The following is a 14186-nucleotide window of genomic DNA, read 5'->3' on the forward strand; positions in this document are numbered from 1 at the left end:
CTGAGGATCAGACCCCATGCTTGGTCCTTGCTAAGCAGACACTTTGCCAACTAAGCTATTTGCATAGGTCTTAGGCTGACATTTTGTTTCATCCTATGCCAGTCTCCTGCTGAAATCCTATCTTCTGGAAGCATAGAGGCAAAGTTTTTGGGTGGTGTGAAGTCAATGGAAACCTTGTACTAAGGTGCAGTCTGGGGGAGCCTGCTTTTCCAGGAGCCTCTGCTGTCTTGCTCCCCACCCCCACACACCATCCATGTCCCGGTCACTGTCCACTCTGATTTTCAAAGAGGAAAATCCACACAGTGGCAGGACAAGTGAATGTCATGTCTTGGTTGATTCATAAGTTGCTTTTGGCTCTTCAGGCCTTATGACTTTAAGGAGATTTGATACTGGAGGACTTTATTTTCTTATGTTTGGAGATAGGATCTCACTATGCATAGCACAGGCTGCCCTGAACTCTCTAGCCTTTCCTCTCTGCCTCCCGATAGGATCTCACTATACATAGCACAGGCTGCTCTGAACTCACCAGCTCTCCTCTCTGCTGCCGAGGTGCTGTGATTCAGGCCTGGTGGTGCTGACTGTGTGTCTATGTCACTCCCCAAATTCATACTGAAGCCTTCAAGGCCAATGTGACAGTTTCAGAGGCGAACCCTTAGGAAAGGAGCAGGATGAGATGAGTTCTTGGGTGAGGTGTCCAAGGGGCCTCATCTAGCGTCCTCCTAAGAACAGGGAGACACCAGAGTCCTCCTGTTTCCACCACATAAAGATACTATAAGAAGGCAGCCATCTTCAGGTTGAAAGGGAGCCCTCAAGAGAACCCAACTGTTGAGTCTGAACTGTCCTCTCAGACACATGGTTATTCACCATGTCTCGGTTTGGACATGCTATTTGGGACGGTTGTGGAAACTTTGGGGAAGTGACTTAGCTGGTGGAAGTAAGTCACTGGGGGTGGGTCATCTTTCTCCCAATTCTTTCTGTCTTATTTCTTCATGTCAGGCATGAAGTGAGCAAGTCTCCTCCACTACATGCTTCCACTACCATGAAGCTCTATAGGAAATTTTCGGTAGATGCTTGGAGTACCACAGACGTTTGATCCCTAACATAGGTCAACCGGATACGGCGGTGCAGCGGTGCACCCAGCCTGAGCTATGTAGCAAGGCACAATCTGAACAAACGGACATACAAAATATCCTGCAACACTAAGTGCTCACATTTCATATCTTCCACTGTGATGAAATGTTATGGTAAGAAGCAACGTAGGGAAGAAAGGTTGATTTTAATTCCGGATTACGGTTCATCGTAGGAGGGAAGACAAGGCAGAAGCTCAGTCACATCGCGGTTAGGCGCGGAGGGAGATGGGTGTGCGCATGCTCATCTGCTTCCTCACGCTCCGCTAGCTTTCTTTACTCTTACACAGTTCAGTGCCTGTCTACACTCAGGATGGGTCTTCCCATCAACTAAGACAGTCCTCCACAGATGTGCCCGGAGCACAACCCAATGTAAACAATGCCTCGTTGAGACACTTTCTAGGTAATTCTAGGATCTGTCATCAAACCAGGTCTCCGTAGAATCCCAGGGAGCAAAGAAAGCAGGCTAAACCCTTAAACCACGAGCAGAACGAGCACTTCCTTCTTTATTCAGTTCTGTTTGCCTCTGTGATGCTGGGATTAAGTAACCCGCCAGCGACGCTAACTGTACTAGCTAGCATTGCCGACTCGACAGCTTAGAATCACCTGAAAAAGAAGTCTTACTTTCATAATTGTTTTTATCAAGTTTTCTGTGGACACATCTGTGTGGAATGGTCTTGGCTATTTTGATTGTTTGCAGTGTGCCCAGCCCACTGCGGGCAGCTACTGTCCTGTGCAGATGGTTCCGGGTTGTTTGCCAAGGCTAGCTTATTAAAAGCCTTAAGACAGCCAGCAAGAAACGTTCCTCCAGGGTTTTCTGTTTCAAATTCCTGCTTGAGTCTCTGCTTGGATTTCTCTCAGTGATAGATGATGACCTGGAACTGCAGGCTGGACCCTCCCCTCTCCTAAGTTACTTTTGCTCAGAGAGTATGGGCACAGCCACAGAAAGGAGACTCCTATGCTCACAGTCTGCAAAGCTTGGTGCTGGCCTTCTTGTCTTCACAACTGTGATAAAACAAACAGTCTGCAGCAGACTGAGTGAAACCTGGGTGAGTGACCCAGCAGGGGACCAATTAATGACAGTGGCCTGGGAGGAAGGCGGAGGCAGAAGTGCTCTTGTTTGACAGCAGGTGACATTTTGTTTTGAGACTGCCTGCTTGCTTAAGTTCATCTGCTCCAGGCGACTCTACTTAGAATTGCCAGAAAGATTTCTGCGCAAATGCAGAGTCCACAACACAAGGCTGCTGTCTAAAATCCTTCGCCACATCCAGAGGGCCCACAGAGCGGCCCACAGAGCAAAGAGCGGCACCCACACCCCACATCCGGGTGTGAGCCCTGAGGGCTGTGCTTAGCTCCTCACCTACTTCACTCCTGAACCTGCAGAGCTGGGCTCCTGGTTACAGGGCCGGGCCTCATGTCTGTGCCTGGGTGGATGTTCTTGTTCCCGGAAGGCTCAGGCCGCCAGCCAACAAATAAAGGATTTTTGGTGTCTTTTGTGTGACCTTTTTAACCCTCCTCATAGTTCATTACCCTCTTTTGCCATACACGCTTCCCTGGACATAATTGTTATATCTGTGATTATTTTCTTGACTATTTCTGTCCTCATCTGCTTTTTTCCCCAGCTGAATCTCCAGTCCTAGCAAGGTCACTGCAATGTAGGTGTGTGAGTCTGTTTCAGAGAGTGTTCGGGAGGGGCAGATGTTAAACACATAAGTAACAAATAATAGAAAAATGTGCTAGGTTTTACACAGAAAAGGTTTCTGTGTTTCCAAGATATGTGTTTTAAATTTCTTTGTTATTCCTTGATGGTTTTATGCATGTAATGTAGCTTGCTTTTTTCGCACCCTATTATCCACTCTCACTTCTCCTATGGAAACCTTTCTCCCTCCCAACTCGTCTTCCTCCTGCTCCCATGCCTGTTTCTTGCTTTTGTGATGCTGAGTTTCACTGTTATGCCCAGATGGCAGAGTCCCCCAAAGACCACCATGGGGTCCAAATCTGTATGCAAAAAGCAAAGAGCCTTTATTCAAGGTAGGGCTTGGACCCTCTATCTGTCCAACGCAGTGGTGGGCACAAGATACACAGAGAGAGCCCAGTCTGAGCGGGGTAGCTTGTTTTTTTCTTTTTTCTTTCTTTTTTCTTTTTTATCATACCTAGAGGTCAGGAGTGAGGGGGTTTTCAGAGTTCAGGACCCCGATTGGCTGACGTTTGTCTAGGCAAAACAGAAATACGTGTGTGCTGGGCTCAGGGACATATGCTAATCTTATCTAATGGTTGGACTGTCAAGTACTTCCCTTTAGATGCTGGCCCGCTCTGGGTAGTGTCAACTTACGGCTTTTCCTGGAACCCTGTATTGCCTGCCAGTAAACCGAGAAACTCGGGCCTACTCTTTTGATTGGTTTCTATCAAGCCTACCATGGCAGCTATGTGGCCTGGGCCCCGTATGTGTGGCCAGGCTGCCCTGGGTCCCATACTCATGAGCATGGGTCAGCAGTGGGGAGATGGCTCAGCAGGTGAAGGAACTGGTTGCTGAGCTAATGACCTGAGTGTGACTCTCAGGACGTAAGTGAAGGAAGGAGGGATGTGACTCCAGCCAGCTGTTCTCTGGCTTTTACAAGCACACATAGTAAAAGCATGTGCATACACATATATACACACAAATAAAATAGGCAGCCACAAAGGTATTTATTTAATTAGTAAATACTTCAAACCAATGGGTTTCATCAGGTAGTTTTGTTCTCATTCTTCCAAGGACCTTTGATATTAGAGCTATTTTGATTGCCATAGTTGTTTGGACACTTGGGTTCTCCTAAAGCAGTGGTTCTCAATCTATTGAATCTTACTGGACCTCTCCCTTGTGAAATTACCTTGCGCGAGTGAGAAGGAAACACAGAACGTGCAACAAATCTGTTTAGGGGTTTATTGAGTGGGGGAGTGTACAGGCTTGGGAAGTCGGTGTGCAGAGAGAGCTGAAGATGGCGCATCCAGCTTTTAAAGGCTGCTTGACACATGTGCACAAGAAGATGACGTGGCTATGTCATATGCAAATGACAGAGCTCACACATGCACACAAGACCTCACGTAGCTGCACGTGGGTCACACAGGGCACTTTAAGATCCCTGGGACCATTAGGCACTTCTACCTGAGGGCTTGTCCACACATGTGTGGCCCTAGAAACTGGAAGTGTCAGCCATGCTGTGGCTGAATCATAATATTCCACCCTTTTATTTATTATAAAAATTTGGGGAGTTTGGGGTCTTTAATGGGTGAGAATGAGGCATCATAAGGTATCTCATGACTGCTTCCTGCTGATTTTGTGGGCATTAGAGAGTTGAGATGCTTGACCACATCCTGGGGTGGCTGATTAGTTTTGTGGTTTTTTTTGTTTTTTTTTTTCTGGGCTCTGTGGAACTGGCTGGCTGGCAGCATGGACCTTGCAAGATGCTGGAAAGGTAGAAAATTGTCTGTAAAAAAATTTAGATCCTGGTGATTAAGGGAGGAGAATCTCAAGATGGAAGGTAGAGGGTTTGAGGGGGGTGGAGGAGGCAATTTCCCAGGGGTTCCTGAGACCAGGAATGATAAAGGAAGAATTAAATGATACTTTTTCTGGGCAAGTCTGGTCTGTTTAGATAGGTCCAATTGGCTGTGTGGAGCTTATGAAAAGATGCTTGAAAATAAATAAATTTTAGACATATTAAAAGCTTATGATTACAGTGGTATAGTGTTGGAATAGAAGACAGTAGGGAGGAGGGAGGAAAAGAAGGGTGAATTATTAGAAAGGGAAATTGTTAGACCCCTTAATGTTTTACCTGAAGCAAACCTTAAGGCACTTGTTCTCTTTAGCATCATGGTATAACCTTAATATCCAGGAGACACTGCTGCAGTCAGTGATGAACCTGTTATATTAAAGTCTGTTTTGTGAACTTTTGGAGTCTGGGGCTATGAATACCCCAAACTCGTTATTGTTTCTTACCACCTGGGCTTTTGGCAATTCTTGTATCTCTGACTCTATGTTTATGATGGTCCCTGTAATAACAGTTGAGTGATTAACTGGAAATTTAAATATGACCATTGGTGATATGGAGAAGTTGGTAAAGCAGCTGGGAGAGAGAGAAAGAGGGAGAGTATATGGAGTTTTTGGCACAGGAGAGTTGAGTATGGCAGTGAAATTTTTATTTTTCTGGAACTGGAGAAAAAGTGGCTGATCTTGGTGTCCTCTGGAACTTAAGGGACCAGGGCCCTGTTTGATTTACCATTTACAAGGGGGTATCTTGAGCTGGAAGAGTTAAAGGTTTGAGATGGGACAGGTAGATCAAAGTCCCTCAAGCTTGGCAGCTGTGGGAGTTACAGGAATTACTTTAAAGGGGCCCTGCCACTTAGGGGAAAGGGGTGAGGAGTGTTGGTCTGGAGGGAAGAAGAATACCTGATCCCCTATTTTAATCGGTGGTGGGCATGGGTTGGCACATGGTTGAGGTAATGAGTAGTCAGAAAAATCCCATAATAGGGTGAAAATATGAGATAACAGCGGAGTAAGCAGGTGATCAGGAAAGGGAGAGGTTTTAGGTGAGAAGCCAGGGGTTAAAACCAGCTGCCCATACATGGGTTCAAAGGGCAAGATGAAAAGAGGTCTTTGGGGGAGAGCCCTAAGCCTAAGAAGGGTCAGAGGCAAAAGTTTTACCCAGTCAAGGTGAAGCTCCTGTGCCATATTTACAAGAACATTTTAAGGAAAGATTGGTTCATTCTGCCTTTCCTGCAGACTGAGGATGGTATGGGATATGAAAATGCCAAGGAATGTTAAGAGCCTTAGATAAAGTTTGAGAGATCTGGGAGGTAAACTCTGGGCCATTATCTGACTGAAGAGAGGTTGGGACTCCAAACTGGGGTATAATTTCTGAGAGAAGAACATCAGAAACTGTCTGGGCCCTCTTGTTAGTGGTGGAAAACACTTCAACCCACCCAGACATGGTGTCCACCAAAACCAGGAGATATTGAACTCCTCTGACTGTGGGCATATGAGTAGAATCAAGCTGCCAGTCAGTTCCTGGAAGGGAGCCTCTGGCCTGGTGGGTGGGAAAAGGGAAGCTATGATATTTGGTCTTGGAATCTGACTTTTGACAGATTTTACAAGAGGCAGTGATAGCTTTTAAGAACTCTAAGTCCTCAGGGGTGGGTTGGAAGTGAGCCTTGACAAAATGAAGCAGAGCTTTATTACTAGGATGAAAGAGCTGATGTAGGTAGGACAGAATTTGCTGGGTGTCAGGGGGTGTCTGTGAGAATGCAGGCTGTACTGTATGAACCTCCTGAGGTGATTGAGGTAGGTTTGGGCTCTGGAATGTTGCTGTTCTAGCTGCTTGGTCAGCCTGGTTATTCCCCTTGGAAATAATGGACCTGTTGGTCTGATGAGACCGACAGTGAATAATTCCTATAGCTTTGGGGAGATGGGAGTCTTTTAACAAGTCCATAATGTATCTAGAGTTACTTATGGATTCTCCTTTTGTGGTAAGAAGCCCACGTTCCTTCCAGATAGCTGCATGGGACAGGAGGATATGAAAGGCATATTTGGAATCTGTGTAAGCATTTAAAGATTGTCCCTTTGCTAACTGGAAGACATAGGTAATAGCTATTCATTCAGTCTGCTGATTAGTGGTATGGGCAGGGAGTGCCCGTGTCTCCACCACCCCAGTATCTGACACTATGGCATAGCCTGCTCTATGGGTCCCTTCACATGAAAAGGAGCTGCCACCTGCATGCCAGGTATAAGTGGCCTGGGACAGTTTGCCCTCCTGTATATGTGAGGGGTGGGGTAGTAGATCCTCTAAGGTTTCTGTGCAGGAATGAGATGGGGAATAATTAATGTTAGGTTGAGGTATGAAATTTGAGATATTAAGGGATGAGCAGGATTAGAAAGTAAGCGTGGTATCTTCTACTAGTGTCACCTATGGAGAAAGAACTCGGGAAGGGGATAAGGTTTGTAAGCCTTTGTCAGTTAAGAGATGGGACAGATTGTGATGGGAGACGGCAGTGGTAGGTGACCCAAAGGTTAGTTTCTTTGACTCTCAAATAAGAAGCGCAGTGGACACCAAAGCACATATGCAGGGTGCCCAGCCCTGAGTGGTGATGTCCAGCTTCTTTGACAGGTATGCTACAGGTGCAAAGGAAGGGCCCAGCTGATGTCATAGGACCCCAAGGGCACATTCCTCCTTCTCTGTTACATAGAGGGAGAAAGGATGAGTTAAATCTGGGAGATGAAGAGCTGGAACCTGGATAAGGGTTTGCTGGAGTCTCTGGAAGGATTTAGTAATGGGATGGAGAAGGGGCTTGTGCAGAGAGCCAAGAGTTGCCATGTATAAGGGGCTGGCGAGGAGAGAAAAAGAGGGGATCCAGGAATGTAGGAAGCCAGCTATTCCTAGGAACAATAAAACCTCTTCTTTTGTGGAAGGAACTGCAAGGGACTGAAGAAGTTTTTTTTTTTCTGTCTAGGATAATAGCTTTTTGGGTTTTGGTAATAGTTAATCCCAAGTAAATGACCTGAGAGGTAGACAGTTGGACTTTAGAAGGTGAGATTCTATAGCCCTTTTTGAACAGGAAATTTAAAAAAGGGGAGGTATCAGTTTTGCAAGTAAAATATCATCCACATACTGTATGAGTTTAGACTTAGAGAGAGACAGTGAGAGTAGATCAGAAGCTAAAGCCTGACCAAACAGGTGTGGGCTGTCCTGGAATCCCTGGGGAAGGGCAGTCCAGGTGAGCTGTGTGGAGAGGTGAGTGACAGGGTCAGTCCAGGTGAAGGCAAAGATGTTTTGAGATTGAGAGCTGAGAGGAACAGAGAAAAAAGCATCCTTGAGATCTAGAACCGAGAAGTGGGAGGTTCCTGGAGGAACAGTGGAAAGAAGTGTGTAAGGGTTGGGCTCTACAGGATGAAGAGGGACCACTGTGGAGTTAAGGAGCTGGAGGTCTTGAACCAGGCAATAGGTTCCATTAGGTTTTTTTAACAGCAAGTTAAAAGGAGAAGAGGTGGGGGTGAAGTAGCTTTTTTTCTTAGAAGTTCAGAGATAATAGGCTGAAGTCCCCTAAGGCTCTGGAGAGAGGGGGGGTACTGAGCTTGGGTAATGTACTTAGTAGGATCTTGTAATTATATAACAATGGGGAAATGGTGTTTAGCAACAGAGAGGTTCTGGGTGTCCCAGACTTGGAGCTCCACCTGAGAGGCTGGTAGAGAAAAAGATACATTGGGTTGGGAGGTTGGAAGGCTGAAAGGTGGATGGGGGAGCTGCTGGTGAGTCTGAGGTAAGGTGAATGGAAGGAGCACATGAAATGGAAGCTACTACTTTTGCTAAAAAAAAAAATCTCTTCCCATAAGAGGTACAGAGCAGGTTGGCATGACTAAAAATAAAAGAGTGTGATAAATGCCCCTAAAAACACAGTTAAGTGGTGTGGTCTCCTGGGGTAGATAAGGCTGTCCCTCTACCCCAACAATAGGGAAATTAGGAGAGGTAGGCCCTCAGAATTACCTCAGTACCAAGTATGTGGCTCCGGTGTTCAAGAGAAAGGAGATGGGCCATGCTGATACCGTGATGCTTACCCATGGCTCCCTGTTACAGATGATGGTTGTGGTCAGGCCAAAGAAACCCAAACAGCCTCACCCACCCATAGCCAGACTTAGAAGATCAACTTGGGAATTTTCTGGGTTTGATGTCTCCATGCTATGATGTGCACGAGGACAATCGACTGCCCAATGTCCTTCCCGATGGCATCTTGGACAAGGTCTCATGGGACCAAGATGAGGATTAGGGCATACTTGGGACCAGTGACAGCTCTACCACATTTGAAACACAGGCCTGGCGGTTCTTGAGCCCCAGGGGGCAAGGGAACAACATGAACATCACGGGTTGGATGGTCTGTCGCCTGGGCTGGTCAGAGGGTCATGGCTAGCATGTGATGGTGATGATTGCGGGCTTTGTCATTCCTTGCATGGTACACCTTAAAAGTCAACTCTAAGACTTCTGCCTGTGGAATCAAGGGGACGTCTAAGTTTAGCCTTAATGTCAGGATAGCACTGAAGGAAAAAATGAGTCCTAAGTAACTGTCTGCCTTCCATGGTTTCTGGATCTAAGTTAGTATATTGTAATAGAGCGTTAGTGAGGTGTTCCAAAAATGCAGAAGGATTTTTCCTTCATATCTTGAATGACCTCCGAGAGCTTAGTTTAGTTTACTAGCTTGAGGGCCACCTTGCGGAGACCTAACAGGAATCGAGTAAAAAACCGGTCCCTAGCTAAAATTCCACCTGAGGTGTTATAATCCCAGTGTGGGTCCTGCTCTGGGACAGCCTCTGCCCCCAGAGGGTGTGTTGCATGAGTTTGGTGAATCTCGACTGCATGTAGTCTGGCCTGCTCCCAAACTTGCCTGCGCTCTTCAGGCAGTAGATTATTAGATAAGATCATATAAATATCATGAAAGGTGAGATTATAAGACTGGATAATATATTGGAATTGCTTTATGAAAGAGGTAGAATTAAACACATAGGACCCCAGTTTTTGTTCTATATGGAAGAGCTCTAAGAGGAAGAAGGGGACATGTACCCTAACCAACCCGTCTATGCTGGCCACCTCTCACAATGGGAAAACTGCAGCCAGCTTGGCTTGGTTAGGGTTGGGTTCCACAGCAGCACGTGAGCGTATGAGAGGAGGGGAAAAGGTGGGTGTTAGAGCCAGGAGGCTGCTGCAGCCTGGCACTGAAAAAGAGGAATGATCCAACAAGGTTGATAGAGTGGGGGCGGGGAGCTGGACGGGACAGTGGAACCTGTGCAGCACAGGTGTGAATGGGGGGAGGTGGTGAGGCAGGCAGCAAGCTGGTGGGTGGTAAAGGAGTGGACGTATCTGTCTGCTGAGGTTGGGAAGGTGTGTATTCCTTATCAGGGTTCAGAGCAGTAGCTGAAGGAGCAGGAGTCACTGCCCACTGAAGTCAAAAAGGCAGGGGTTCGTTAGCTGGGTCCAGAGTGGAAGTGGAGTGTTCTTCTGGCTCAGATGGCAGAGCCAGGAACATGTGAACAGCTTGTGAGGACAGAGGGCTTAGGCTTAGTGCTTAGATAGTAAAAGACTTGGATATAAGGAAACTCTTTCCATTTCCTGTACAGTAATTGACAGTAATTGGAAATCTCCTGTAGAATATTGGGATCAAAGGTGTCGTTAGGCGGTCACTTCAAATTTTTATCTAACATTTTGTAACGAGGCCATTTTTTTTGAACAAAGATGGACAAGTGTGAGAATCTGTAAGTAGGGCATTAAGGCCTGAGGTTTCAGGGCCTCTAAAAGGCATCCCGGGAGGGGGCGGGGAGACTGAATTGATGGTGTTTGAAACCATGAAAACCCATGAGAACAGTGACACCATAAGGCTTATAGGGGGATGTCTCCCCTCTATAGGCGGTGTATGAAAAGGGTGGCGACTTGTCTATAGGCGGACCATTGAACCCGGACTGGATCCAGTCAGGGCAACTCAGAAGCCAGAGAGTCCAGAGGCCACTCCTAGTGGTCTCTCATGGTGGGGACCACTGACGAGTGGTCTAAAAAAAGAAAAGAAAAAGAAAAGGAAAGGAAAAAAGGAGAAAGAAAAATCTGAGGGACCCTGGGCCCCCAGTCAAATGCTAGCACAAGAGGACTACCCCAGGTTGTCTGGTCGTGTTTTTAGCTATGGGAAGCAATCCAGAGATGAATGTCAGTGAAGGGCTCAACTGTAGCCATGAACGCGTGGTTGGGACTGTCTTCCTGTTTCTAGGAACACTAGAAAATTGCCAGGAGCTGAATGGTCAATTCCTCAGGTTTGGAGAAATGGTTAAGCTGACCATAATGGGGAAACTCACCAACTGAAGCTGGTGGTGTGCATAGAGGTCTTGCTCAGGCAGATGGAACACAAATACCCGGTTCCTTATCCTGACCCTGGGAGAGGGGCAGGAGAACCTCCGGAGTTTCACAGCACCAATGATATTACCTCACGTGAGTGAGAAGGGAATGAGGAACACACAAAAAACCCACTTCGGAATTTATTAAGGGGGGAGGGTTATAGGCCTGGTGATGTCAGTGTGTAGAGAGAAAGAGCTGAAGACAGTGTGTCCAGCTTTTTTAAAGGCTACATGGCACATGCACACAAGTGGATGATGTGATTATGTCTTACGCAGATGTGGGAGCTCATGCATGCACACAAGGCCTCACATAGCTGTGTCATACATACATGATGCAACCATGTCTCATGTGGGTCACACAGGGCCCTTTAAGATCCCCGGGGCCATTAGGCACTTCTGCCTGAGGGCTTGTCAACACATGCATGGCCCTAGGACCCAGAAGTGTCAGCCATGATCATAACACCTTGTCTTTGGGGACTCTGGGGTTATCACCAACTAAGTAGACACACAAACACACACTTCCTTGAACTTCCAAAACCTTGAGATAAATAAACTCCTTCATAAGTCACCTCTATCAGGCCTTTCCTCACAGCAGCGAAAGGCTGACTAAAATACTAAGCTACATCATGCCACCGACTTGTATTGTGTGTCTTTCCTACTAAAGGAAAGATCCCAGAAATAAAGGGCTTTGCCCTCTTGCTCACTCCTGTATTCATAGCAGTGAATTTAGTTCATAACACATTCTTTCACCAAGGAATAGATTTATTAGGTAGCTTCTCCAGCTCCAGACATTGGCTGTACTGATGTGATATTCAAAATCAAACCTAGATTGGGTGAGACTGGATCAAAGATTCAACCAGGCCTAGAAAACAGTTTTCTCGTGGGAACAGGACCACAGTGGTCCTTTGGGGCCAGATACCTTGCCTCCCAGAGGGAAGCTGAAAAAAAACTACAGGCAAGAATCCCTCGAGCTGCCTGCCTCTTCTTTCCCTTCTCACTCTAAATACACCTACAGTCCTTCAGTGGAAACTGGGCTGACAAACCTCTAGACATTTCTCAGAACCACCCACCCAGTTCTCACTGGAGTACTGCTTGGAAGAAGAAAGAAAAAACTTAGAAAATTTCCTTTTCGTACATGACTATTAGTAACAACCCCTCAGCTGTGAAATTCTGCACATGTGGGGAACACCATCCCATGAGATGGGGTACCAGATGAAACTCTAGCAGGGACCAGAATCCTTTTGGAAGTCTGTTGACAATACCACTGCCAGGACTCTCCCCATAGTCATTTACTCAGGTGAGCAAAAGGTGGTCTCTGGTAATTACCAAATTCTCAGATGTTGCTGATGTAAGCAGAATCAGCCTCATGTGGGAAACACCAAGCTGGAAATTGGTTAGTCTTAGTTCTTGTTCCTAGTTTATACTGGCCCTGAGCCATCAAAGAAAACTATGTACTTCTGGAGGGACCTTCTGGAGGTAGCAGCCATCTTGTTAATTGGCACTCAACACAACCCGAATTGGAAATAACTTGATGTATATTAAAATGGAAAATTAGCTTTGTTATAAGGAAACAGAGGTTCACAGTTATGGAGGGAGGTTGGAAGGGACTTCAGCATCTGAGTATGTATGTCCTATGTGTAGGAATCAGCTGGAGTATTACAGGTGCATCTCACAAACAAATCTTAAACACATTGCATTAGTTTCTAGGGCTTCCCTGGCAGACTCCAATCAATGAGGTGACTTTAATAGAAAATATTTTTCACCACTTCCTCTTCAGTCAGGCAGTCATTCTCCTATCACACACACTCACACAAAACTGACCTTAGTGTAGATTATTGGAGTCTGAAAGTGCTGAATGAGAGAATGGTTTTTGAAAAGGAAAATTAAGCAGGCCATGGTGACACATGCCTTTAATCCCTGCATTCAAGCGGCAGAGATAGGCAGATCTCTGAGTTCATGGTCAGCCTAGTCTATAGAGCAAGTTCCAGGACAGCCAGAGCTACACAGAGAAAATCTGTCTCAAATCAATCAATCAATCAATCAATCAATCAGAAAAAATATATACATATTTTTGAGTTCCAAGATGCAGAGGAAAGAGGCTTAGGAGAGACAGTGACTCTGGAGTTGGGGTGGGTGGTCACAGGGAAGAGTTAAGAACAGAAGAGGATATTTTCATTTATTGCACACCCAAGGCTTATATTAGGATGAGGAGAAATGGGCATCTAGCTCACAGTGTAAAATTTAAAGGACTACACCTAAAGTGAGCAAGCAAAATGACTACTATTTCAATGTAGCATTTGAACAAATCAAAAGTCAGTGCTGAAAGCCCATGATAAGAAACACGTCTAACTTTAGATGGAATCAAAGTGGCAAGGCTCCCCGTTTGGGACCTGGCACATGGTAGATAGTCAAGACATCAAATGCAAGAATAGAAAAGTAACAATATTTCTACATATGCTGTGGTGGCTCATCTTGATCATTGGCTTGATTGGCTTGAGAGCCACCTAGGAGATTTGTGTGGCATACTTTTAGGTGTGTCTCTGAGGGCATGTCCACAAATTAGGTCAGGAGGACTTTGACTTGATCAATGGACGAATCCCTTGATGGCTTCACAATTTGATTGGGTGGTGTTGAAAACGGTTAGGTGGTCCTTAGTTGGAGGAAATTGGTCACTGGGGGCCAAGTACTTGGGAACGATATCTTCCCTCAACTCTTTCTTGTATTGCTTTTCTCTGCTTCATTTCTAGTGCAATACAAAGAGCATCTGCCACAACCTACCACCATGACAATCTGCTTATATACGTGGAGTGAAGAAACCATGGACTGAATCCCCTCGGAAATCAGGAGCCAAAATAAATCTTCTCCTATTTAAGTTGCTCCCTTTTTAGTTTTGGTCAGAGTTGTGCAAAGGAATCTAATGTGTATATCCAGCCTCCTTTTGTGGACTCTGCATATACTTGTACTAACTCATTTAAATGCTCTCTTTCTGTGTCTCCATTTTTTCTGTCATTCCCCCATTCCCTGCACATACAGGTAGAGGCCAGAGGACAACACAGAGTGTCTTTCACAATTGCTTATCCACTATATAGTGGTAGTTCATTTGTATTTTCATAAATAAAGCTTGCCTGACAATCAGAGAGCAAATCAGCCACATTGATCCACCT

The 14186-nt window shown here is 45.8% G+C and overlaps 1 long non-coding RNA gene across 1 annotated transcript; it reads left to right on the forward strand.

Annotated features, from left to right (window-relative positions):
• Positions 1-4513: 4513 nt before the first annotated feature.
• On the forward strand, positions 4514-13894 carry LOC146892820 (uncharacterized). Its single transcript, XR_015003386.1, has 2 exons — positions 4514-4579; positions 13770-13894. It is a non-coding gene; the product is annotated as an uncharacterized LOC146892820 (long non-coding RNA).
• The last annotated feature ends 292 nt before the right edge of the window (positions 13895-14186 follow it).

The sequence above is a fragment of the Myodes glareolus genome, chromosome 9 (assembly GCF_982192425.1).
Source record: "Myodes glareolus chromosome 9, mMyoGla1.1, whole genome shotgun sequence".
NCBI classification, from domain to species: domain Eukaryota; kingdom Metazoa; phylum Chordata; class Mammalia; order Rodentia; family Cricetidae; genus Myodes; species Myodes glareolus.